At 34.8% G+C, this 5,050-nt stretch overlaps 1 pseudogene; it reads right to left on the bottom strand.

Annotated features, from left to right (window-relative positions):
• Positions 1-523: 523 nt before the first annotated feature.
• On the bottom strand, positions 524-1,144 carry LOC141504125 (purine nucleoside phosphorylase pseudogene; annotated as a pseudogene).
• Positions 1,145-5,050: the final 3,906 nt, after the last annotated feature.

The following is a 5,050-nucleotide window of genomic DNA, read 5'->3' on the forward strand; positions in this document are numbered from 1 at the left end:
CCATTCCTTATTTATCTAAGTAGCCTGTACACATTTTGTGAGATCATCATACATATTATATGTATTCTCACAGCCTAAACTGAAACACCAAGCCAAGTGTTCAGCACAGGAAGGCAGAAACATTTCTGTCTGTCTTTTCATTCCCACATAATTTTGTAACACAGCCTGGTCTGGACCACAAAGGGACAGTCAAAGGATGGCAGAGTGAGACCTCAGGGAATGTATCAGTAGTCTTCAAAATAGCAGCAGCCTTAGTGCAAAATGCATGAAGGGTGTTGACTGTGGGTAGAAGCTATAGTGGAATGATCAGCTTTCCATGGCAGCAAAGGAATCAATAGAGTAAAAGAGAATTCGGTACCATGAGGAATTGATGAAAGGATAAGTAGATATTCTCTAGTATTTTCATTTGTCTACCACAACCTCAAGGCAGAAAATTAAATGGCTAAAGCAAGAAGGCAAAGTTGGCCAGTGAATGGAATTCAAAGTGTACAGCAGGAAAAAGAGAAGTCAGGTGGCCTCTGGATCAAAAAGTGTTCTTAGATGGTGGCTGCATTCTTTCCACAAGAAGACAGACAAGTTGCTCCAACTTCTCAGCAGCAAGGTGCCCAGCCAACAGCATCTCTTCATGATTGGCTTTCTCCTGGCTTTGATAGTCCAATACTGATTTATTTGTGATAAGGGAAAATCCAAAAATTTGAAGGCCACAATCACCTCTGGCACTGTGCTCAAGTCAACAGCATTAGCTCCTAGTCTCTGAAGAACCTGACATTCTGCAATGGTTTCAAAATTAGGCCCTCCCACCATAACATAGGTACCTTCCTGCAGTGGTCGTTCCTGTTCCATTTGCCTCCATATGAAATGGGCATCCTGTCTCAGAATCCAGTCATAAGCATCAGACAGAGGAGCAAACCTTTTTCCAAACCTTTCATCATTGGGCCCTCTGAGTGGACGATTGCCACTGAAACCTGCCAAGAAGATATGATCTTGGATCAGCCTAACAACCCCAACTTCATAATCAGGGTTCAGTCCAGCAGCAGCATCGGTGGCAATTAAATTGTATGTTCATTAGTCAGAAAACCCTCACAGGGAATGCTACCATCCAGAGAGGGTAACCTTCATATGAGTGGAATCAGCCCTGCATCATCACACAGCATTTATCATGTAAATATCCAAACACTGGTGACCCTGCATGTCCTGGTACTGTGCTTTGAGAGAAGTTGGGTTTGCATGTTGTGGTTTTTTTTCCTTGTTGTTTCTCCTCAATGATTCTGCATGTTGTTTTGTTGTTTTTCTCAATGGGTCTTCAGTGGTAATATCCAAAAAATGTCCCTACCAGGAAAAAATAATATTTAATATTACAAGTTTTTTCGATAGTCAAGATGGCAGAGTAGAGGAAGTACCAGATAATATTGCTACCATACTTCATTCCTAAAGATCTAGAAAACACATCAGACCAGAGAGTGGATACCTCAAGAATCTGGTCAATTTGCTCAGGAGAAATTCCTCTAAGAAGTGCCACCTTGTTTGGAGACACCTCCAAGAAAGATGAGGTCAGGCCTAGGGAATAAGTGGGATCCTCATTAAGACAAGGGTGGATGCCCTCTCCAGGGAGACTAAAGAAAGAACTATAAAACTGTGTAAGATTTGGTTTGAGAACAAAAATTTCAGCCAAAGCTTGGAACTTTTGATTACTTAGGAAGTTATGGAATTTCACTGAATATTCTCCCCAAATTACTTTAGGACAAATGAAATATCGACAGTGCTAAATTCTACTTTATTCACAGTTTTTCTTTCCTCTGCTTATATTTTGACAAATCATCCAGAGAATGGAACTTTAACAGGCTTTTTTCTCTATTAGGGATTTATTGCTTTTTAAGGGTGCTTTATATGGGTGAGCCCAATTGGCCAATTAGAATAAAGCATTTTGTGTTGTTACTAAATTACATTTTTGGTGAGATTTGAAAAGCATTTGCATAATTAGGAAACAGAGGAATTATTGTAGACTGAGCAAGACTTAGAGCAGACAGGGAAGATCTTGATTTCAAAATATCTTAGAGAAACCTTAGAAGTGCAGGTCTGACTTGTTGTGTCATGCTATAAAACCTGGTTATGTGTCTATTTTGTAAATAGTGAAAGTCAGTTTAGCTATAGTGAGTTCTTTACTTCATCTAGAAAGAGACCTCAAGCAGGTAGGAAAATCGTTAAGAGAATGGGAAATAAGTGTCTGCTTTGTCTTTGTGATATTATCTGTGTTCTGTGTTAACTGTAACTGAAGTGTTTTACTTATGCCTTTTCTTTTGGTATGACCAACCAAAAGTAACAGGATGTTAGAAAAAAGTAAAATTGAACTAAATATCCTTAAGAGGCAAAAATCATTTTTTTCCTCTGTTTCCAACATTGGCCAGCACTGGAGAGTGCTGAGATGAAATACAGATACAGATATTATTTGAAAACTAAAATTAAACAAAACTGATTTGAACACAAATTTGTGGGGGGAAAAGACTATTTTCTTCCATTTTAAATTGCAAATTTGATTCTTTTAGAATACTTTGATGAGGTTTTCAGAATCTAGCACACTATAGAATTTGTGAAAATGAAAATTTCACATATCAATAATTTCTTAATGGAACATCTTAAATGAGCAATTGAAGTTTTTATTTAAATATGTAAATTTATATGAATCAATTTTAATTTTAAATTTGGGTTTGACATAACTTGCTTGAAATTTCAGAACAATGTTTTTAGTCGTGAAATATGCTCAGGAGAGATTCAGTGAAATAGGAATTTAGGGAAGTGTTGAAATAACAGTAACAGGAAATAGAATGGGAGTAGTACATTTAAAGCAACCTTAAACTTAAATAGTTTTGCAACTCATAAATGAGAACAAAAAACACAATTGCTAAGTTCAAAGAAGTTTCAATTGGCCAAGTTCTTAAGTCTGAAATTTGGGGAATCAATCTGTGAAATTGGCTTTAATTTTTGTCATGGAAGAAATGCATGCTTAAAAACTGTACTTATTGTTATAATAAGTTTATTACAGGGAGGAAATTTTAGACCATCTTCAGGAAAGAATTAAACTGTAGATTTGGAGTTCATTTACCTTTTTGGTGTTGACTGCTTTTAGACAACCAAACTGAGGATGCCAAACAAATTCTGATTAGAGTTGAAGATTGAAGGTGAATTCCAAAGTGCCTACCCACCCTCAACTCCATCCAAATTAGTTTTGCTTTGAAATCAGAACGCAACTGAAAGTAAGTGAAATTTAAAGATACTAATATCAATTTAAATCAATTGTTTAGGTAAATTATTAAACAGTAGAACTTGTGTTGAAATCAATTGTTTAGTGAAAATATGGTCAAATTTTATCATTAAGACTATGGAAAGTGGGGTGGCTAGGTGGCGTAGTGGATAAAGCACCGACCTTGGAGTCAGGAGTACCTGGCTTCAAATCCGGTCTCAGACAATAATTACCTAACTGTGTGGCGTTGGGCAAGCCACTTAACCCCATTTGCCTTGCAAAAAAACCTAAAAAAAGACTATAGTAAGTTAAGGAAATAATTATTGAAAGAATTAAACAGAATATATATATATATATATATATATATATATATATATATATATATATTTAAAAGATAGAGGAATAATGGAACTGCTTGAACACGTGAAAGAAGTGCACTGATAATAAAAGATCCAATTCAAATGAGCAGTGGCTTATAAGAGTATAAAATGCTGAAATGTTGAGAGGGAAAAGCAAAACTTGCAAATTATTTCAGGATAGATAAAGATTTTGTAGGATGAAATGAAGCAACAATATAAAATGAGTTACTATCAACTGGAAGCTTGAAAATTCACAAAACAAACAGAAATTTGAAATCTCTACTAAATGATACTTTACAGTAAGTTAGATTTAAGGGGAAAATATAAATGGATTGAATTTGTGACTGAGTTGAAAGAAAATAGAGAAAAACCTTCTCCATGAGCCCTTCAGAAATGTACTGTCTCCATCAGAGATTTTTCAGTACTGTAATTACCTTTAATTCTATATGAAGTCCAAAGTGTTTTACTAAAAATGAAAATTTTAATCAAGAAATTATTATCCTGCGAATAAAAGGATGTTTATAATACAATACATTTAGAAATATATCAAACTAGGTGATATTCATGATATTGGGTCCTGAAATTCAAAATCTTGCTGTTAAACCAAGAAAGGGTTTACTATAGGAATTAAGCAAGTGGAAGAAAGAAAGAATAATGTAGCCTTAAAAACAGGAAACACTAAAAATTAGTAGAAGGGTAAAGAAAGTTGGAATCTGCACTAGCACAACATAAATTCAGAGTTTGTAAATAAGAGATTTTGAAGTTTTGAAAAGGAGATTTCAGAGAAGGTATTAATTGCACCGAAAGAGTAAAGCTTTAGATTTTGTAGAGCAATGTCCTATTGACAGTTGCTACATGTATCCATTCCCCCTATCAATATGCCACCAGAAAAGTAGAAATTTGACATAAAATTGATTGGGAAGCTCTCGTTTCCTTGCTCTGTGTTCAAGAGTTATGGTAAAGGATTGCTAACTTTGAATATTGAAAGGAATTGTCTTGGCTCTTTGGCTAATTCAAAGAAATTCAACAAAAGTAATGGGAAGTTGAGAGTGTCATCACGAATCTTTGAATATGAGCTAATTAAAAACAATGGACCATTTTAAAGATTGATATTTAAATACTGACAGTAATCATTATACATCATTGGTTCATTGAGAATCAGTCTTGGCACGTACAAGAAACTAATAAATATTTACACTTATCTCCAAGGATTGTTAGGAGAAACATAGTTGTGAAGGGCTTAACATAGTGTCTGGCTTGTAAAAGGTTGAGTAGTGTAGTGCTGAGACCTTGTACCAGTCAGTGGACCAAAATTTTGATCCATTTATAGGAGTTTTTCTACAGTATAATATGATATAGTATAATATGATCATATAATGTAATATAACATAACATAACATAACATAATTCTCTGTGTTCTATACATTCTATGTTCCAAAGTTCTAAGAGTTCT

This window comes from Macrotis lagotis, unplaced genomic scaffold, assembly GCF_037893015.1.
Source record: "Macrotis lagotis isolate mMagLag1 unplaced genomic scaffold, bilby.v1.9.chrom.fasta BILBYCTG161, whole genome shotgun sequence".
NCBI lineage: Eukaryota > Metazoa > Chordata > Mammalia > Peramelemorphia > Peramelidae > Macrotis > Macrotis lagotis.